The sequence below is a fragment of the Camelus bactrianus genome, chromosome 7 (genome assembly GCF_048773025.1).
Source record: "Camelus bactrianus isolate YW-2024 breed Bactrian camel chromosome 7, ASM4877302v1, whole genome shotgun sequence".
NCBI lineage: Eukaryota > Metazoa > Chordata > Mammalia > Artiodactyla > Camelidae > Camelus > Camelus bactrianus.
Window position 1 is genome coordinate 63,405,672 of NC_133545.1, and position 23,239 is coordinate 63,428,910.

General features: G+C 41.6%; 1 protein-coding gene across 12 annotated transcripts in view; it reads left to right on the forward strand.

Annotated features, from left to right (window-relative positions):
• MTERF1 (mitochondrial transcription termination factor 1) overlaps nt 1-23,239 on the forward strand; it is a 495,795-nt gene that overhangs the window by 305,635 nt on the left and 166,921 nt on the right. For all 12 annotated transcript variants that reach the window (XR_012508240.1, XR_012508235.1, XR_012508230.1 and 9 more), the window contains one exon: nt 16,216-16,384. The gene's annotated coding sequence lies outside the window, so the exon portion shown is untranslated. The remainder of the gene's footprint in view (nt 1-16,215; nt 16,385-23,239) is intronic.

Here is a 23,239-nt window from a genome sequence, read left to right on the forward strand (position 1 = left end):
ATTTTTAGCCAAAAGATACAAAAAGGGGCAAGTGCTAAATTCGTTTAAAGGATAAAACCAGCGGGTAAAAGTTTGAGGAGACAGACGATGTTTAAATAGTGTCCAAGTATCTCCCTACAAGACTTTTTACTAATTATGAAGAAAACAACGCAACAGTTTGGATGGTATAATAGGACAAATTGTTATCAGGTGCTTCCTGGTATGATCCACTGAGAAAGAGCCAACATATCTCCTAGGATATTCTTGCCAAATATGCGTAACGTGAAAATAGCTATGAGGACACATCAGACAAGTCCAAATTAAGGGGTATTCCACAAAATAAGTGGCCTATAGGTCTTCAAAATTGTCAAGGTCCTAAAGGACAAAGAAAGACAGAGGAAGAGTGCAAGATTAAAGGAGACTAAAGAGATGAAAGGCAATGTCTGATTCTGGATTGGATCCTTTTGTCATGTCACTATTGTTGGGACAACAGTGAAATTTGAATAAACTCTGAGGATTAGATAACAGTTGTAGCACTGTTAATTTCTTGATTATAATAATTGTACTGAATTTATGTGGGAAAATGCCCTTGTTTTTAGGGAATACACTGCATATTTAGGCATAAAGAGGCTTCTATCCGTAACTTATTCTCAAATGGTTTTAGAAAACGGTAATGATAATAATTATATATAATTAGAGAGATAATAATTAAAGCAGCTGTGCTAAAATGTTAACATTTGAGGAGTTTGTGTGCAGGGCATGTAAGATCCTTTGTACTATTATTGCAACTCCCTTGTTAAGTGTGAAATATTTCAAAATAAATAGTTTTTTAAAGAGACACTAAATTTCCCATGAGAAAAACATGAAATAAATCCTACATGGCCCATTGAACTGAGTTTTGTCTGTAGACCCCAAAAGGAGGATGCAGATTTGGATAAAGTAATTCTTACAGAGACTCCACATACTGCACTGTGTTACTGCTGGAGCTTTGGAATTCCAGCGAAGTCTCCTCCAGGAGGCTGCTCTGTGGGTTGCTAAACTTATCATGTCCCCAAAGGGAGCTAAACTGTTTAATGGTTAGGAGAATGTGAAACACTCCCTTGACACTCAGCATTTGGAAATAATATCTAATGTGATAGAGAGGCTGGGGACCCTATCCAAGGAAATTATTTCCCATCCTCCTTCTGTGTGAGGCATTGAAGGGCTGTTGTTTTTGGATTATTAAGATAATGAGATGCAGATGAGAACTTAAATGATGATACTATAGACTCTTGAAATGTTTTCTTACTGTATCTCAGCTACCTCCTCCTTCTTCTTGTCCAATTTCCTTTTTATCTGTTTTATGTTTATGAGTTCATTAGCTGCCATCCCCAAGATGCTGTAGGAAGAATCTTAGGACTTTGTAATTCATCATTTGCCAAACACTTTTAGGATCTTCAGTATAACATTCCCCCCACACCCAGCTGCCCTCGCCCCCTTAAAGTTGTATTTTTAACTGGTTAAAGGAATAAAAGAGAAAGGAAGGGGAAATATCTAACAAGTGATTTATACCAATATCTCATTTAATTTTCACAGTATCTTGAAAAGTAGGTGGAAACACCATTTACAGATAGAGACCAAGGCTCAGAGAGGTTAAAAAGAGGCTAAAGCCATACAAATTATAAGGAACAGAGCAGGGATTCAATAGCCAGGTTTGTTTAACTCTGAGCCCTATGCTGTTTCTACCTTACCATTTAATACTAACAAAATCTGATTTGTTCATTTCTCTTTTAAAATAGCATTTTTTCTAATTGCGGGGGTGATTTTTTAATTTTTAAAAGCATAGAAAACTTAGAAACGTAGAAAAGCACAGTATGAAATCCATTTTCCTCCTATGCACAGTTAACCTGCATGGTTTGGAAATCAAAGCTAATTAAAAATAGCACCACATTTATCAGTATTAACAAACCAAATCTGATATTCAGTATCTTGGCTCTTATAAGTAAATCAAATTTCAGGGAAAAAAAAAAATGCATTTTAGGTAATCCAGACTGGAACTCTCCTTCTTAGGTATGAGATCTCCTCCATCTGGCAGGGATATGAAAACATCAACTTTCTGAACTGAAAAAGAAGTTGGATTATGTAATCTGAAAGGTCCCTTTTAACTCAAAGGTTTAATGATCTGAGGGCCTGTGTTTGTGTATATTTGTTTCTCCTGTGCATGTCTAAACCAAACACTCAGTTCTTCTGTATCCAAAAAGGCAGTGATGGAAACGTGTCCGCAGTAATGAAAGAAAATTTTAAATATGACACCAATCCATCAGTCCTTTCCAGATCTCTTGTCTAAACAGCATGCAAGTGATTAAGACAATGGGCTTCAGAGTCAGACACTCCTGGGATGCAGTCTGAATTCTACTATTTTCTAGCTGTGAAACACTGTTATTAAATCCCTCGAGGCCTCCTTCCCTATTCCATAAAATGGAGGTCATTATAAAGAAAAGTTGAAGGTAATTCAAGGAGGCAATGTGTGTACAGGGCTTTGTACAGTTCCCGACACATAGGAAGTGCTTAACGAATAGTTCCTATTATCTATAAATGCTGGGATTAATGTGGGTAGACAGTATCCCATAGTGAAATAAGTGTAGGTTCTGGAGTAAGACAGGAACAGGTCACATCTTGGCATGCTTTTCCTTACAAGCAACATGATCTCGGTCAAGTAACAAACTCTATGCACTTCAGTTTCCTCATCTGTAAAAATGATAATAGTGATTCCAATCCAGGTCTGTTTGCCTCGCAAACTTATGCTCTCAGCTACTACATGGCAGTGGTGAAGATGTCACCTGCAGGGTTGATACACATGCAGGGCTCTGCAGCGAAAGTGACACCTAGAAGTCACTGATAGGCAGACATGGTAGTAACAGCATAAGCAGCAGTTGTGGTTGCTGTGGCCATGCTCTTTATTCACCATCTCTGTCATTCAGTGGTCTGGGATGGTTTCGACAGATAGAGCTAGGCCTGTCTGAGAAGGTGCCTGGGCTGAACAGCAGACTATGACCGGCTCGGTCACAACCACTCCAGCTCAGATTCTCCATCCATTTAATGGAGATGACGGTGGGGGAGAGTTGTTTCATAGGTTTGTTTCTGTGTCTCCTTCCCTGAAGGAGAAATGACTATGAAAACCACGAAGGTCTCTTACAGCCTTCCAGTTCTCAAACTGAATAACTAGTAATGAAATCCTTCAGGACACCCTGGTTCTGAGCCACTTGACCTCTCCAACCCTGTTTGTCATCTGCCAAATGGTGAGACTACACCTACATCCTCAACTCCTGGCAGGGGTCATTTACTCCTGTGTATCCTGAACGCCTAAGATAGTGCCTGGCCCTGGGCTAAGGGTGTACGTCTGTGCTTGTTGAACGCTGGAGGAATGGCGGGGCTGGGAGTTGGGGGAAAGGTCCTTGCCAGTGCATTTACCCTCCTACTGTTAATTAGAAACACTGAGTAGAGGCCACTCACCAGCTCTGTTCCTGCAGCAACTTACAGAGAAAGGCTCTTTGAGAGTGGAGAATGCTGAGGGTGTCCCCATACTCTTAGGTATAGAGGACACTATCTGCAAAGTTTAGAAACAGTGCAAAAACAGTACTTCTGAATTGCCCATGGGAGAGCCAATTCAGCCTCCCTCCTGTGCTCACCAGACAGGAATGTGATACCCAGGAGGGGGCGATTAGCTTGACCTTGTAGGCAAAGCCCAGCCCCTTTAAGTGTTTCTCCATGCTGCCCACCAGCCACTGCTGGGAACATCTTTTAGCATCAGTGAAACTGTAGCCTCTGTTTTGTGCTTGCACGTCCCGTTCTCCCTTCCTCCTCAGTCCACATCATCATCATCATTCATTGCCTTTATTAAGGGCCCATCTGCAGGCATTTGGCTGCCTGAGTGCAACAGTGGGTCAGCCCCACTCCTGCTCTAATGTGGTAGGAAACTGCTTCCTGTGCATCCCAGTCCCCAGTTGTCTTCACCACTGGTTTTACTTAGTCACACACACACACACACACACACACACACACACACACCACTCACTTGCCATTTTCAGGCAAGGGGTAGAGAGCTAGTTAATAAGCAAATGTTACTAGAGATTGGGAGCACTTTCCAGCCATTTCAGTCCAGATTCTCCTGCTAATTCTTTGGGATTGGGGGATTCAGAAGCAGGTACTTGAAGTATGTTTATATCTAGGGGGTTGGATTGAGGGGACGAAGGCTGAGACTAAGATCTGGAACAAGGAGCAGACCTAGATAGAATCCACCACTGTGGGAGGATCAGAGGAAGGGGAGCGTCTTTAAAATCAGACTTCTTTTACCCAGACCCAGCCTGCAGCTGCCTTCCAAATACTTGTCATGGGATCTAGACAGTCATTTCCCCAAACTGTGCTCAAATAGAAAAGACATTGAAAAATAAAGTCAAGGTGAGTGACAACATTTCTTGAGGCAAAATCTCCCACACCAGATGGGAAAATGTGTGTCCTCGTTAGCCAAGGCCAAGCAGTCCTCTGGACTGCCCGGAATCGAGACTCAGGTACTTCTCTGAGTAGGGACAGTTCTCAAAGTCTGAGCCTAGTGGTCTGTCCACACTTCCCAGTGTGTGGCTTGGAAACAGCCCGGAAGGAGACAGAGCCCAACAGGGCGCCCTCTGCTGGCTGAACTTCACACTCCTTAACCAAGTGGTCCCCTGGGACTGGAAAGGTAAGTAAAGCAAAATTGAGGAGAAAAAAACCCTTTCTCCTGGTAAGAAACAAGATTTTCTGCTGAACTGCTCTTAGGATGTCAGTGATCTCATTGTTGATTTCCTGTGGCAGAACCTTGGGTCATAAGTCTTTTGTTTCTCATGTGGCCTCATGGTCCTCTCAAACCACCTTCATCTGGATGAATGGCAGTGCCATCTTAACCCTGATTTCCTAATGGCATATTTCCTGTTCTTGCTCTTGTGTGAAATGACAGCTTTCTTTTGGGCTGGGTTTCCAAGGAGCCGGAAATGCTGCTGTCTGACTTCTTGAACTAACGAGTTCACTGTTGGGACAGCACAAATAAAGACGGCTGCTTGGGACATCTTGGCTCACTTTCGAAGGATGGTGTTTATGAGAGCGCCTTAAACGGTGATCAGAGGAAGACAGCAGAGAGTTATAAAAAGAACTATGTCTAGTCATGGGGGGAGAGAGATGGGAAAATCTTGACTACTCTTACTGAGGGGTCCCTAAACAACACTACTAAGCTTCAAATGCACAAAGACACTTAAATAAGTTGAAGTTTTAAAGTCAAAGGAAAACCAAACAGAAACTAATATGGGAAAGTGTCTGAATGAAGAGGTGCTGTACCTGACTTGCAGAAATGACTTTCAAGATCCCAAAGATAGAGAGAGTGGGAATTGCTCTTTTTAAGATTTTAGAAATTCTCATCTTGCTGTTCTTGTAAAGGGAAAACAAGTCTGTCCTTGGGAGAACTTGTAAGACAGCCTTCTCTTTAAAAAAAATGCTCTGAAAACAGTTAAGTGCCACAAAACTTTGAAAGAACTAAGATCAACTTGATGTTTGACAAAGCTAATATAAGAATGATAATCAATCCCTTGGCAATGGAAATTTTAAATTTAAAATAAGCTTCAACAAAGCCTTTGAACCTTCAAACACTTTATCCTTAAGAAATTAATGGGTCCCTGAAGAAGTCACATTTCCTTTTCTGTTTCTGTAATATATACTTCAATTACATTAATCAACAATACAGCAAAATAACTGACACCAACCAACTTCCAAGTCACATTTCCAAATGCTTCTTTTCTTCAGCTGAGACTTAGCATTTGAAGATAGCTAATTGAGGTTTATATAAGCATGAATAAATATTTGGTGAAGCTGGATTTTCCCATCCTGTTGTCACCCTTTGCTCACCCCAGTATAGTTTCCCATCCTTTTTTTCCTTCTGCTGTCATTTCTGTTGAGTGTGATAAACTATCTTGCTGAAGGAGATACTATGTTAAAACCTTCCTTCTGCAGTATCTATGAAGATGCTAAAGTACCCAACAAATATGTCTCCTTTTAAAGCAAACTGGAATTTGTGAGTCATTTTGTTTTTCCCCAGTGAAAAGTAAGCTGAGGTTTCTCCGGTTCCCTGTGTTCTCCTCTGCTCCGGACAAAACAACAACAACAAAACAAATTTCATAACAGTCATCTCTTTAGATGTGATCTCCCTTGAAAATTAGATTTTGCTTTTATTGTGTCTACCCTCAAATCTGCCCATAGTAGAATTTTGGTTTCACTTAACTTTCCTCAGAGAAAGTGACTCCAAGGGCTGTTTTTCCATTTTGGCTCATGCGCGCGCTCTCTTTTTCTCTCTCCCTCTCTCTCTCTTTCAATCACAAAAATGGCAACCTTAAGAATAAAAGCCTCCAAATATTACTTTTACTAGTATGGTATGGTGTATGTACACATACACAAAAGGACTTTTATTTTCCATTTGGGATTTCACCTTTCTATTTGGAAGTGACCAATATCTGTCCAGTGGGAGGTCGTGTCTCCTTTTTGCCAACGACCTAGAAGAGAACTGATCCTGACACTGCATGCCACAAAGATGGCCAGTCTTGCTTTGGAGCTCTTTCAGCCCCTGGCGGGCATTTCCACATCTACCATCTCCTCTCTGTAAGAGATACTGAGTCTGTTTCACTATGACCCTTGTCTTACTCATCATCTTAGAAAACAATCTGATAAATTTCCCCTCCCAAGGTGAACCAAGGACTTTGAATTCTAATGGAGGAACCTTCTGAGAGGGAAAAATTAGTTACTATGGTGGAATTAGCTGCATAAGGCAGTGTAAGAGATTTCTTAATAGGTCATGCAGTGGGTAGACCTTTGAGTCATATCAACTCAGCCGCTCAAATTCATAGATTCACAAGGCTTATCCTTTGTAAAAATAATTATGGATCATCAATTATTGCAAAAGTCCAATTATTCATAGTCCAATATACTGTGAGGAAATTCCATGTAAGGAGAGATCTGGTCCATGGTTGATACTTCAGTGGTTACTTTGCTTTCAAATCTGCTAGTCGCTGAAGGGGAAATCGGGACATTAGGTACCACACAAACAAGTCATCTCTACAAGTGGTTGGATTTTTCACTTTCCACGTGAGTGTTTGAGTCAAACAGCTAGAGACATGGAAATTCAGGATTTAGTTGTCAAGGCTGACTTCCCCACAGTCTTATCTTGCTTCTCTTTGTTTCACTGGAATCAAGAAACTTGAATCTCTTCCCTTGAGCTCCTGGGGAGGGAGAAGGGCTTCTCTTGTACTGTTTTCTTATCTGCCTTGGGAGTCACTTTTGTTCTTGCATACGTGTGTTTTGGTTGCTTTCTTCTGTTTATTAAAGTTGGCAATTTATTGTGAATAGACCAAGCTGAATGAGACTCTCTGCTCACACAATTACACACTGTGACTGTTTGGGTCTAGATCTTCACTAGAATTGGAAACCAGCATTCATTTAACCTACAACATCCTACAGAGGAAGGTTCAGCCCGTCCACAGCATTTGCCTATCAAGGAAGCAAATGCTGCACATTTAACTGCTCAACCTGGCCGCAAGCAAAGCTCAACATTTCCACAATCTCTGGGAAAATGAGATGTTACATGTTCTTAGCAGGAGCTGACAATTAAACTGAGTGAAGAATCCTTCGAGGTGGGGAGTGGAGTTCACACTGCTTAGCCACAGGCCTCAGGTGCTGGGGCGAGTGTGAGGCCGAGGGCCAAATGCTTTCAACCACCCAAGAAGCTAGGGATCCTCAAATCTACAACCCTATGGTATGTCATCCTGTTTATTTTCATGGAGACTGCCCTGTTCCTTCCAACTATTTCCTCTGGCACGATAAGGATTTTGTGAGGTGCCAGGGGAGATATAACTCATTAGAATCAAGTAATGATTTGTAATATTTAAACTATTCCATTAAATCAGGAAGCAGGTCCGAAACTAACCTTTAAATACAGCCAAGGGAGAAAGTCAGCCCAGCAGCTTAAAATTTATATCTTTTGCAGGAAGCATGGAGCGTATAATTAGCTGTAATTTCTGCAACTGTAGTCAGGAAGCTTTATTTTTTGGCTGATAGGCAGTGTTATCGGCGGATGGCCTGGGAAACCAAATTCTAGGGTTACATTCCTGGCTCCCACATGGACCCTTGTGGGTGGCTTTTGTGGGGAAACTGGGCAAAGGAGCAAAGGAAAGAAATGAGCAGGGTGGAGCCTGGAGCTGGAGAAGTTACAGGAAGGATCTGGGTGATAGCCTCTTTGATTCTTCTGTAAGGAGACTCTGAATGTTGTGAATTATATTTAAACATATTTTGATTTCCAGTGTGATCATTTCCCCAAGACATTCTTAAGGCTTAATATATTGGGCAAAAGCTATCCACCTTGGCTCCCGCTGGTAGCCATGGAGGTGGTTAAATATGCCACTGTTAGAGGATAACTTTTATTTGGGGCTGTTTCGGCGAGCATAGCTTTTTTTTTTTTTCCAGTGGGCAAGTCCCAGTCTGGTAGAGGCATTAAAAATTAGTAAAGGTGGAAATGCTTTGAAACATTTGATCTCTTCTCGAGGAAGCTGAGCAGAGGGGTGGGGAGTCCCTCAGGAATGTTTGCTGTGTGGAAGCGTATACACCAACAATGAGATTTCTTCAATACTGCCTATATTAAACTGCTTTCCTAATTATTTATTTAAAAAAAATCTGCTGTCCATTTGGGAGAGAAGAGATGTGATTTTAAAGGATTTAATCTTTTAAAATAGCGTATGCCAAGACTAGCACCAGAAAAGCCCAATATCACTTCCCTCTTCTGCTTCCCGGGATGAGCGCTCTTTGATGGGGATCACGCTCAGATGTGTATTATACTGATATTCCCCAGATAACACATCTTGAATTACAAACTCAGGCATCTTCCAGGTACCGAGGAGGAGAGGATAAAGCAAGAAGGTGAACAAACACTCATTAGATGAGAAATGGAAAAGCAAGGGGGCATCTTTCCAGGGACCTCTATTGCCAGCATTTATCCCACAACAGTCACGGTAAACAAATAATTGCCTCCCAGCCCTGACTTGGTCAGATAAATCTGCTTGCTGCCTCCTAGAAACAGCCCGACACCAGTTCTCAGAGGCTCGCGTCTTCCACAGCAGCTGCTCTCTCTAATGTAACAGTTCCAAGCTGTCCTCCAGAGCAGAGCGCCATTGTCCCAGCTATGAATAAATCATTAACCCTATTTTATTAATAAGGCGAAGCTAACAATACTCCCAACTTGGCCCTGCTTTTCCTCTCCAGCAGCGCCTCAGAAACAAGCACCACTGCACTCTTCCTGTGCAGAGAAGGGCTAGAAGCCTCACGGACGCAGCTTGCAGGATCTGGGGTGTGAAGAGCCAGCCAGCTGTCAGCAGATGAGACCTAACTCTGAAGCCTCAGAGGTTTGCAACTGACGAGAGGCTTGGCTTTAAAGAGAGGCAGTTACTCAGGGACATCCACTGCTTCCCGGGACCATGAGAGGGGAGGGAGCAATGCAGTGTTCCGGGGAGGGAGCCTGGGTAAGGAGGCAGAGCAGACCAACAACTTACCTTGGGCTCATTTTTTAAAAAGAAATAACTGAATTTTAAAAGAATTCTGCTTAAGAAATCATATTTTAATGTTGTATTCCCCTCTTCTATGACCTCAAATTGTCCTTCCACCCCACCCTTGGAAACAGGCAGAAATAGATTATGTTTTGTTTTAAGAAACGTTATCAGTGTATAAAGTACTTTGCTATGTCATCCGTTCTGTTATACTATTTGCTGAGTTATATTTCTTAGTGTACTGAGGCCTCTTTTGGAGGCCAATAACAGAAACCCAACTAGAATAAACTTAAGCAACAGACGAGGAAGAGGTTGTTGACTCAGGGTAATGAAAGCTTAAAGAGGTGGATGGACTTTAAGCATGGGGCCCGGGAGCTCAAAGAATGTCATCAGCTTGTTCCCTGTCTCTCTACAGACTTTATTTTCAGGCAGACTTTTTCACATGGTGACTCCCATTGGGAGGTGGTTGAGGCTTTTGGATGCCCAGCTGCCCTCTGAACTAGCTGAGGAAAGGCTGCTACCACTTGACGTTTCCATAGACCTGACGGGGAGCTCAACTGGGGATGCCTGGGTGTCTCCGACCTGCTCTTCTCTGAGTCTCCACCCAGCAAATAATAACCAACATCTACCAGGGCTCCACCTGGAATCTCGGAGCCATTCTTGGTTCCTCTCTTTCCCTCACTCCCTGCTTCAACCCACCAGCAAGTCCTACCAGCTTTATCTTCAAACTATATTTGGGCCCAACTACTTGTTACCGTTTCTGTTACTAACCATCCTTGCCTGAGCTACCAGCATGCCTTGCATGGACCAGTGAGGAAGTCACAGGGGAATGACTCGTCTTCCTACCAACATTCTTGCTCCCCTAAAATCCCCTTTTCATGCTTAGCTTTAATAATCATTTTCAAACGATCATAATGGGTCTCTGACCCTATCCGTGTAAAATCTTCTTAATTTAATTTCTCACTGTTCTGAAGGCTGGAATTCTGGAATCAGAGTGTCGGCAAGGGTTGATTCCCTCTAGAAACTCTAAGGGACAATTGTCCCATACCTCTCTTCTAGCTTCTTGAGGATGCCAGCAACCTTTGGTGTTCCTTGGCTTGTAGCTGCATCCCGCCAATATCTGCCTCCACCATCCTATGGACTTCTTCCCATGTTTCTCCATGTCCACATCTCCCTTTTTGTTGTAAGGAGACCAGTCCTTAGATTAGGGTCCACCCTAAGCCAATATGACCTCATCTTAACTTGATTAGATCTGCAATGACCCTATTTCCAAATCAGGTCACATTCACAGGTACCAGGGGTTAAGACTTGAATGTATCTTTTGGGGAGACATAATTCAGCTCAGTACAGTATTCTTTCCAAAACTCATATCTGTTCCATGGGCAAAAGATATTCACTTCCTCCCAGATCCTTAAAAGTTAAGACCTTTTCCACCATCAGCCCCAAGTCCAAAATCTCATCTAAATATAATTGACCCCATAAGTACCAAATCTCATCTCCTAAGTCATCTAAATCAGGTATAGGTGAGACTCTGGGCATGGTCCATACTGGAGCAAAATTACCCTCCATCTGTGGGCCTGTGAAACCTAGAAAGCAAGTTATCAGCTTCCAAAATACAATAATTGGACAGGTATATGATAAACATCCCTATTCCAAAAGATAGAAATTGGGAGGTGAAAAAAGTGTCACAGGTCCCAGAAAGGCCCGAAACCCAGCAAAGGAAATTCCATTAGGTTTCAAGGGCCACATTCCTCTGTGGCTCAATGCTCTGAGTGCTGGGCCAGCTGGCCTGGGTACCCCAACCCTCAGGTAATTGGCTCCCTTGGAGGAGGCTGAAGGGAGGGTGACATGTAGTGAAAGGAGAAAATAGAAAAATATCTGAAAACAAACTACTCATTTTTACATGTTGCTGAGGATGAAACCCAAGGAGGGTCCCTTGGATTGGCTTTAACCGCATCTGTAGCTGCAAACACTCTGGCAGCCCCAGAGGTACCCTTGAAGCCAGGAGAAGGGAAGGGAGGAGAAAGTCCTGCAGCCAATAAGCTGTTTATGTTTGAGATTGAGGGATAAGCAAGGCTGACTTCATGGGTGTGCAACCCAGACAGTTGCACAAGGCCCCACACTTAGAAGGGCCCCACTTATTGACTTAATGCTCTTCTGTTAATATCTTGAAATCCTTCATATTTGAATGAGGAGTCCCACACTGTAATTTTACACTGGGCCCCCAAAATTACGTAGCTCTGAGTATAATCACTGCCCTACCACTTAACTTATGACAGATTTGTATATACATAAGACAAAGACTGGAATCTGTACCAAATTATTGACACAGTTATTTCCAGGATAAAGGTAATTTAAAATTTTCTCCTTTTGCATACCTATATTTTGTAATTTTCTATAATGAATATTTATGCATTACTTACATAAGAATTTTTTTAAACTTTGCAAATTATTGACATGGAAAAGTTGCAGAAGTAAATTTCTTATGAAACACCTTTACCATCTTGAACTCAACTAGAATAAGTCCTAGAGGCCTTATTTTGCGCATAGATTTTATTGGGAAGAAGTCACCTCGGGGAAGAAAGCTATGCCAGGCAGGGAGGCTTCCCTTGGAAGCAGCAGATGGACGGAGGGTCATAAAAGATGATGCCTTCAAGATCCTTAAGCTGTCTCCATGTAGTCTTCCCCGAAGAAAGGAAAGAGGAACAGCCTTCCAACACTCACTCTGTTCCTTCACAAAGACCTAACCACTGATGTGTGTTTCTGTCCCGGGTTGTAAATGTGCTGCAGAAGAAAACCATACAGTTCTGCCAGTGGGCCACACGACACGCTTATGGGGCCAACATAAGTTGTGCCCAGTGCTTTTCAGCATACCATGTCTTCTATTTGGAATCATCTCCCATTTTCCACAGCATATGCCAAACTTAACTCTGCTCTTCTCAACCCTGAGTAAGCACTTCCTCCTCTAACTTCCCCAAGAAAACAAAGGGCATTCAGTAAGAATTCCACAGGCTCTCCTTCAAGCTTTTCTTTGTTTTAAAGTGTCTCCCTCTGCTCTGACTTCTACCTCTTAACTTCCAAATGAATAATAAGGTCTTGTTTCTCTTTTCATATAGTAACATAATGCCATCTTTACCTAGAGGACATTTGCTGGATTAGAAACCCAAGATCACTCTCATCCAATTTTTTTGTCATGCAATGTGTCTTTCAGGATTTAAAAAGGTCCCTGTTCAAGCCTGGGTATAACTTTCTGGAGGTCACTGATGCTTATATGCTAGTTAACATGCTTTAATCTATTTATGAATTAGCTCTTTCCATCCACCTTAGCTCAGAGCTCACTTTCCCTATCTTTTGTCATTGTTGTTACCTTGGCTCGTTATGGTGGCCAGTCTCCAAAGATAGTCCCCAGTGAGCCACACCTCCCAGAATTCATGGCTTTGTCTAGGGCCTGACTTTTGAATTTGGGCTGCCCCTGTGATTCACTTCAGCCAGCAGAACATGAGGGCAGTGACACTGTGCTAGTCTGAGTCCACGCCTTCGGAAGACCTGGCAGCTTTTGCTCTTGCACTCTTGAGAGTTACATGTAAGAAGCCCATTTAAAGAAGCTTAAGTTGGCCCTATAGTGAGACCATATTGAGACAGAAAGATGTCTCAGCCTCCCAGCCAACACTTGAGACAAGCAATTAGATCATCATGGATGATCCAACTCATGCCTCCTTCTCTCACCACATGAGAGACTCAAAGAGAAGCACTTAGTCAACCCACTGCAGCTGTTATGAGAGATAATAAAATTATTGTTTTAAGCTCCTAAATTTGAGATGGTTTGTTAAGCATTAATAGATAACCAAGACACTAACTCTCTTAACCAGTCTTCCCTGGTAGCTTCACAACACCCCCATCACCTCCATTGTCTAGTTTATGCAGGCAGTCACCGACAGTCAACATACTGAATAAGTGAATTCCAAGTGGGTGGAATTCCAAAATGTATCTTTGCTTACACAGGTTAAATTTGGGTGGCGGGGTAGTTCCTTCCCAACCTTTTAAAACCCAGCTCTGGGCTGCCATTCAAACATTTACTGATGATCTTATAGTTTCGGCAGTTGTATTTTTGCCTGACATTTCTGTGGACCTCATTTGTATCAAAACGACTTCAATTTGGATGTAGTCAGTATATAGTGTATATACTATATATAGTAAATATATATATATAGTATAGTACAGTGGTCTAAAACACAGAACACTGTTAAAATGAATGTGTTTTGATAGCTGTGAATGCCTCGTCCAATACTGAGGTAATTCAGAAATGACATGTTGGGACTATTCTTCCAGTGTTTCAGGCTGTTCTCTATCATTCCTAGCCATGTGCTGCAGGCTTTTGAAAGTAATAGTCTACAATGCATGCCACAGGCAAATACCACTCTGAAGGACTGAAAGAGGAATGTAACAAACCACCATATTTGTGAGCAGTTTGAGGTACCAAAATCTTTGTGAAATTTCAAAGACCATTTCCTCAGGCCTATACACACCAATGTGGTAACATTATAAATCAGAACTCACAGGCTCTTGCCTGTAGAAATACTTCCAAGGAATGTCTAGTGAGTCTCCAGTGAGGATCTCGTGTCCACTCCAGGATGACACTGTCATCTTTCCCCAGACATCTGACGGTACCTATATAACCTCCCAGAACAGATTTTTCTCCCCTCAGCTGAGGCACCAGAACCCTCCACATGCCAAATCATTCAGTGTGTTTTGTTTCTTTGTTTCATGTTCTGTTTGGTAGACACATAGCTATGCTCCTTGGACACAATGTTTTGCAAAGTTTTCCTGACACAGATCTTCCAAATTTACTCACTGCTCCCTGCTCACCACACAATTCACATATACACTCATTAGGCCTAGAGAGAACTCATCTTCAAGGACACTAAGTGCCAGACACTATTCTGTGGTCAGGATGACTCCCTTCCCCACAACCCTGAAGTTTTAGTACCAGGTCACACTTTTCAAGCTTCTGCTTCCCTTCAGAAGCCTTCCCTTTTCTGGTAGAACCTTTTAGCAGGCCTGCTCCACCAGCTCAGAAATGCCCTGCCAGTCTAAATTGTAATCATGTACCAACTTATATTCAAAGTACGTCCTCCACCACACACACAAAACGTAAATAAATGCGTCTCATGTCAAATAGGCCATGGCTTGAGGAAGAGAAAAGGTAGATCTGCACAGGAGCAAGAAGAGAATACAGGTTGATGTGTGAAGGGGCAGGACAGTAAAGAGACTCACTGTAAGCGCTTGCTGCCTGGTGGCTCACGACGTGTCAGCCAGTAGGCAGCCATCTTTAACTGGCAACAGGATGAAAAGGAAATGGTACGTCACGGAGGCTGAGGTGCTAACTGGGACAGGCTAAGGGAGCACTGGGACTCATTCCAGACATAACCATAAAGGGCTTTCAAGAGACGCTAAGGCGCCTCTGAGATAGCCAAGAAACACTGGTAAAATCTACCCTGAGCCTTCATTGCTAAAACTAAGACTGACAGAGAAGGTTCAATGGCATCACTACTTGAAAGCAAGAAATGTTAAAAATTCAGGGAATATAAGGACACAAGGCATGAGAGAAGATTTTGCCTTCTTCATTAAAAGCATCATGTCAGATTGGTAATGCTTAAAGACTTAGAAAAGCCACATTGGGTTTCATAGGTCAGGTTTGTCAAGAAATCTATTCACTTATTAAAACAATCAGTTTTCTATATGTCCATTCAACTTTCCTGTGTCCCAGTTTCTTCAACTGAAATAACAGCCGTGTTGTACGTGACTTTATCTTTTTCACATATAATATTTAATTAGTTTTCGTAGCTCCTTGAGAGGTGGGTGTTACTGTTCTTAATTAACAGATAAAATTGAGGCTCTGAGAGGTTGAATTACTTCATTAAAGTCACCTAAACTGTTCTAAGTACACAAGGTTTTCTATTTCAAGTTCTATACTCTTCCTAGAATCCTGCTAAAAACCAGAGATGAGCTCTCTGAGGCCTCTCTCAGCTCCCAAATTCCACGATTTTCTGGGTTCTGTGTTTTTGAAAGCATATCTGTTCCTTTTGTCTTCCTCCCTTTTATCCCGCAGGGGTTTAAATCATCAGAGGCAGAGGATCCCCCAAGGGTACCTGGTTTCCCCTTTCCCTGCCATTTTATATCCCTTTCTGCTCCAACCATTTAGAAGACCTGCAGATAGGCCCCAAATGCCTGTACCAGTTAAGTGTTTAGATTGAGAATCCTGCTTCAGAAAAAAAAAAAACACAGAGAGTAAGTTAACTTTGGGAAAGGATAATCCAGACAGATGCTAAAAAAGGCCAGGGCTAACTCCGGACAGTGTAGACCCTGTGGCCTTTTCTGAGTGAACGGGAAGTAGAGCAATCTGAATTTGCAAGTTCAGTGAGATGGTACTCCCTTTGGAACACCTGGGAAGAGACCACCTCAATATCTTCCTCGTCCAGTGAGTCCTTCACACAGAAGGCAGATGAGCCTCGGAAAAGACAAATCATGTTGCTTCTTGACTGAAGCATCTCTGTGGGGTTTCAGCAACTTTTAGGAAAATCCAAAATCCCAAGCACAACCTTCAAGCTCCTCCAGAACCTTATTCCTTGTGTTTTTTTGTTCTTTTTTCCAGATCTGACTCTCTCAACATGCTTATATTCACATTGTGCTGGAATTCCTGCTCTTCTTCTGACAAATTGTTGGCTCTTGTGGTGAGCTCCTCTCTCCATCATGTGAAGTGCCTCCAGCCAGCAGAAGTCTTCTCCTCTATAAGCACCTCAAATACCTGGATCCTACTTTTGGTAAGATCAGCTACTTTGGATTATCATTCTGTTTCTCTCTTCCCCCATGAGTCCATATCTTGTCTGTTTTCTTATCTTGGTGTTGAGCTTAAAACAGGTAATCAGAAAATGTTTGAGAGAATGCATATGTGTTAAGAAAGAATTGGTCAAATGAAGTAATAAGAAGGAACCAGAGTATGCACCCTGATGGCACTTTGTCTTCTTTGCCTTTGTCACTACCCCTTTGTTTAATTTTGTCATTGGTTGTTTACATTAGAATGAATTAATATTATTGGTTGACTTATGTTAGAATGTATTAAGCTCACCTGTCCTGAGATTTCTTGGTTGTTCCAAATGGTTTCCAGAGCTCCTAGTCACTGGGGATAAAACATAGAATGTTGCAGAAGACCTCTCCTCCACCCCAACTGTGCCCCAGGACTATTTCCTTCCTTCCAACTGCACTTTCCAAATAGCAGTTTTTACTTAATTAATGCCCTGACTTTGACTTTTACTGCCCCCAATACAGGATTAGACAGTGCACATTCACAGCCAGACCAGTTGAGGAAGACCACAAATGGTGAGATTTAGAGATTAAATAGGAAGCAGGGAATATTCAGACAGGCCAGAAAGGAAGCACAAAGGGTGGTGGGCCCAACATGCACAGAGGGGCACAACTCTGCAGCAACGTTCTAATTACATGCAACCTACAGGCATGGCTGGGCCCATTACTAGGTAGACATGAAGATCAAGTGTTATTTCTAAAGATCACATTTTTATTCTTTTGTTTAAAGAAAGATATAGATAGAGTTACCAAACAGACCCATGTTCGAGTCCAAGCTCCACAACTTTCTCACTTTGAGTGAATCATTTAACTTTTCCAGGTCTCAGTTTCCTTTTATGTAAAATGGGTACAAACCTCACAGGATGGTTGTGAAGACTAGATGAGGTCATAGGAGCAAAGTGCTTAGTACAGAGTTTGGCAAAGAGTGAGTTCAGAATAAACTCAGGCATCATCATCATTATCATCAACATTATTATGTTGCTTAAAACCCAAATTAGGGCAAGTAACTTGCAAAGAAAATCTTTAAACTAGGAAAATATCCCCTGCTCTATTTTTCTCAGTGTACTGAAAGCGCAAGATTTGTCATGAAATATGTTGAGAATTAATTGCACATATATTTGGACTACTTCACATTTGGGGGTCACTATTCACAAAAGTGTGGCTGCTGTGAAGAATAACCAGTGCCCCAAGCCTGCTTATCATTGTTCGTGACAAATCACATCATGAAGGCAGCTGAAATTTACACAGACTCCTCTCTTTTGAGTCATCTCAGCTGGGCTGGCTATGAATGCATCTTGCCTAATGCTGTACTGGGGGGTGGCCAATTGATGCAATCTGGACTAGAAGCTGTCCTACAGTGAATACCAAGGCATCTTACTTTTCTTGTGCATGGTATGATACAGAGCACAGAATGGACCACAAGAAGGTGAGTAAGAAATGCATTTTACACCAATGTATGAATTACATGTGTTTCTTTTGTTACAAAGATTCTGGGTCAAATTTTCTCTCGAATGAATGGCGACTTCTATGATGTCAAGGAGAAACGAGGAATGCTAAGAACTCTTTGGCTTTCACATGCAGCTCAGGGGAAAAACACATAGCTTTGTGTCATGCTAACCTGAGTTCAAACCTTTCTCCACCAGGTATGAGTACAACCTTAGACAACTTAGTCATGGAGCTGGGTGATACGACCCACTTCATGAGGCTGTGGCACTGCATGATTTGACACATGTAATTGGCACAGTGCCTGGTGCTGTAGAAGTATTAGCTATTCAGCTCATTGTAGAATTAAAAAAAAAACCCCACCCTACCTTTTGCTTAAGAAAATAGGACAGAATGAGAGACAAGGAAAATTATCGCTCTAAGATGCAGTTCAAAAAGGACCACTTAGGGAGAGGGGCCAAACTTGTCTACAGAGTTATTTTAGAAGAGGACACAGCGTCTCAATTCAGGAAGAAAGTTTGTTTTTTTTTAAAGCCACGTAGCTTATCTTGAAACATTTTTTTTTTGAATTTGCAAACATTTAAAAATTTTACTTTTACATTAAAAGCCAAGATTGAACTGCTTTCAGAGTACAGTATTGGTTCACTGAGTGATGGCGGGGTCTGTGCTTAGTCTACGGCTCCATAAATATTAATGAAGGGCCGAGATACCAGATGATAAGGCAGCAGTGCTGGGCTGGTTCTCATGCCTTACACTTGCGCCCAGAGGGGTCGGCTATGATTTCGTGTTTAAAGAACTGAGCTTCATGATATAATAAATCAGGCTGTGTGATGTATGTCTTCCTACTACTGAGCAATGAACTTATACAAACTCACAGCAATACACATACACACATATTTAAATCAGTAAAAACTGAACTAGTAGAATTTATACAACTGTTTATTTTGTGTCTGAGTTTCAGCTTTGCTACTGGGACTATATATATAGGTATATTTTTGCCTTAATCTAATTATTTTGCTGATGTCTAAAACGCCTAGATATGGTGGCTTTTTCTGGGAAAAGCAGTTCCTTGCTCTAATTTTCCCCACCTTACCCCAAGGTCTCCTTCCCTTCTCTTTTCCTCCCCCCATCCACACGTGACACTCTCAGTTCACCCGTCTTCTGTTTTTTCCATCTGACTGTGGACATGTTTCTTTGGCAATGATCTAAGGCCCTTTGAATCAGTGTCTGCATGTGTCTTCATGGTGTGTGCCTTCACACAGACACAGGCCCGAGTAGATGTGCTGCCTGCTGTTGGTCAAGGAGTTGGGTACCGTCTTCAGGCTGAATGGGGACAAGCTGCCCTTTGCCTTCATGTTACATTCACAATACACTGGCCATAGGGATCATCTCGTTGTTTAGTAACTGAAACTCTAAAGCAGATCAAACACATATGCCTGCCTACGTAATACTACCCCAAAGTACCATGCCACACATCACTAGCATGAAGTCACAGAATTATAACAGGAAATCACAAAGAAACTTAACGAAATAACTATTCACAATTTTCCTTTTTAGCAGCAAATGATAATTAAAACCCACAAACTGTAAACGGACAATTAATTTGACAAAATAATCATTGGACTATAGCGTGACTTTTCCTTCTAGAAGAGCCTTACATAGCCATTAGATATTTTTTTCTATATCATGGAAAGGCAGGAAATAAATAGATAAATATCCTTTTTTAAAAAAACCCACCATGGAGGCGTCCATGACAGTTAACACTAATTCAGCTTTCTAGAAGACAATATGAGAACACGTAGCCAAATTTCAAGCATTCATAATCTCCAAATCAACAAGACTACTTCTAGAGCCTAAATTTATCCTAAAGATGTCTAAAATAGTATAAAGTTATATCCAAAAGTTCTTTATAATTATGAAGAAAGAAACCATATGATTATTACTAAGAAGTCATTTGAAAGACTGCTGTAGAACATAGTTATGGCCGTAGGAATTTGGACACGATAGGCTTCTAAATGAAAAAAGGAGGTTCTTGAAAGAATATACTATGTTTCTTTGTGCTTGTGTATGTTTGCTTGTGTACATATGCATAGAAAAAATGCCTAGAAAGATATTTGTCAAAGTACTAGATGGGTTATTACTGGCAGTAAAATTAAAGGTTATTTTTACTTATTTCTTTATACCTCTTTGCATTGTACAAACTGCAAGAGAATAAAAGTAAAACTATTTAAATCTAGGGGAGGGAAACACATACTAATAGAGGACATACAAATATTAATGCCAAATTGAAATGCATTGAGGTCCACCATCAAAATCTATACCGCAGAATCTCAAGGGCCTAGTGCAGGTACTGAAAATCCCCTCTGTGCTCATTCAAGCCCAGTGATGTAGTGAAGATGAGGAGAAATCACGACCATAGAAAAGACATGGAGCTTTCCCAGTGGTGTCACTCCACACACAGCCTTGTCTCATTAGTGATTTAATATTTGCCACCCCGCCCCTTCCCCGCCTTCCCCAACACTCACCAGCAGGCTGCTGGCGATTGACGGTCTGAGAAAGTTGAGCTGAGCTGTCAGGGGAGTGGAGGTGACAGTGAAGTGGGGCATGTTCTGCAAAGCAGACTAATTCCAGGAAAGTGTGTGCACATACGACATGCCTACCGAATCCAGAAATGCACTTGCTCATTAGGACACAACCAGGTGAAACATTCAATGCAGGTTATTTAGCATCCATTTCAAAAAATTAAATAGGCACAGGAACAAAATCCAACCTTTAGTTTTTTTCTCCTTTCTTTCCCTACGCCCAGCCTCCTCTATCTCTCCCTCCCTCTCTCTCTCTGCTTCTTCCCTTCTCTCCCTCTCTCCCCCCATCTCCCTCAAATTTCAAACATGTCTTATAACCTGTCATTTGGGCTAAGCCATCCCTGGAGAGAGATGTTAAATCATTCTGAGTGGCAAGCTGTCAGATTTAAATTTAAAAGTTATATGTTCCACACGCACTTCAAGCAGGAGATGTACTAAGTACTCGCTCATTAGGACACAACCAGGTGAAACATTCAATGCAGGTTATTTAGCATCCATTTCAAAAAATTAAATAGGCACAGGAACAAAATCCAACCTTTAGTTTTTTTCTCCTTTCTTTCCCTACGCCCAGCCTCCTCTATCTCTCCCTCCCTCTCTCTCTCTGCTTCTTCCCTTCTCTCCCTCTCTCCCCCCATCTCCCTCAAATTTCGAACATGTCTTATAACCTGATGTACTAAGTACTAAGGATAAGTAAGTACTAAGGATGTAACGTACAATATAAGTATAATTAGCATTACTCTATGAAAGTGGTAAGGAAAATAAATCCTAAGAGTTCTCATCATAAGAAAAACATATTTTTTTCTGTTTCTTTAATTTTGTAGCTATGTGACACAATAGATGTTCACTAAACTTATTGTGATAATAATTTCATCATGTATACAGGTCAAATTGAACTCAGGTCTGGCTGCTCACTGCTTGAAAGCTAATACTCAAGAGGCAAATGTTAGTAGAAAACGAAAGGGTGCTTATTTCGGAGGCTGGCCACTTGGGGAGAAAACAAACTCATGAACAAAGGCTAACTTCCCCTGCTGATCAGGGGTCAGGAGGTTTTAAAGGGGAGTTTCAGGGGTGTATAGGTGGAGGGAAGGGGTAACATGCAGAACAGCAGTCAGCTCCAACAATTATCTTGAAATTGTTGTGCAGTGTTCTGATCAGTGCCGTCTTGACTATTTTCAGTACAGTTAATCTTCAGTTCCAGGGTCAATTTGTTCCCATTTCCATGAGGCCAGTTCTTAGAACTGTGTAAGTTGGAGCAGCTGATGCCATGGCTACAGTCTGGTTATCGTGTGGTTAACTTCTTCCATCTAAAAAACGGCTCAAAAATATGGCTGAGAATTTTATCTATAGCCCCTGGAGAGGAACTAAAGGTCCTTGACTTTGCTTAATGACTCATCTACTAATATTTTGTCCTGTTTGACTGCTTTTCCTTTATTTCTGCATTTCCTCACTTCTCTGATTAAATTTATTCTTTGGCTAAAGTTTTTCTAGACAACAAGTGGGCTAAGGACATGGTGGGTATCTGTCCTGGAAAGGCCCCATAGAGTAAATTTATATAGGGATGTATGTCAGTTATATCTCAATAAAATTGGACGATAGATAGATAGATAGATAGATAGATAGATAGATAGATAGATAGATAGATAGATAGATAGATAGATAGGAAGGAAGGAAGGAAGGAAGGAAGAGAGAAAACAAGAAAAGTTCCCTTTCCCCCTTGCGTTCTGGTCCTGGAAATGGAATAAGTCCACTTTGCACATTCTTGGCCACAAGTGTGACCAACATCCAGTACATTCCTTCCAACACTTCTGCAAGCATCTCCAATTTGATATGCTGCCTTATTTCCAAACTGCCTTGAGCTGAAACACTCCATCAGGCATATGATGGGCCAGCTAAAGCTGCACCCCAAGCAGAGATAGAGCATGTAGATTTTATCTGAAAAAACACATGCCTATCCATTCAAGATGAAATGTTGTCATCCTAGTCAGGTCTGTGTTGGAGAATATGAAAGGAGCCCTGACTACAACAACACATCACCATCCTAATGTACCCTAGTCAGGTACACTGCTATTTCTTGCCATTTTCCTTTTTGTCATATGAAGCTTGCCATCATTTCACACACATTTTACAATGATAAAGGTGGTTCTGTTACTACTCGTCTGGTAGGGATTGGGGAGCAAGCATTTTATAACTGGGTTTCGACAACTTTGAACATACTTCCTCAGATCTCTCTCCGTCCTAACTCTATCTTCTTTACATGATTTTTCTTCTTTAAATATAAATATTATGTCTTTCTCTGTGATATACAAGCACACAAAGTCTGGATAAATAGCCAGGGGGTTGGGAACTCTATGCCCAGTGCCCAATTCCCAACTGAATTTTAAAAATGGAGTTAGGAAACTCAAATCATAATTGTCTCAAAGCAGTTCAGAGAGTTCAGAGGTGAGCCATCACCAGATTGATGGGATGTAGATGACACAACAACTCATTCCAAATGTTAGAAACCTGAAGTCAAGGAGACAGCCTGCAGCCCCAAGTCTCTGGAATTATCATCACTTACTGATCCTGAGGAGTCTAGCCTTCAGGCCTGGGACATGACAGCCAGTGCAGGGAGAGGCCAAGCCTTGTAGTGCCTTTAAGTTGGTTGTTGCTGCTGTTTATGTGTTTCAGACAACATAGCTCCTAATGAGGTTATTTAATGAAATGTTCATCTCCCTCTGTGTTACTGCCGTGACACTCAGTGGTGAAAGGGAAACAATCAAATATGCAGTAACTAAATATCCAGATAAAAAT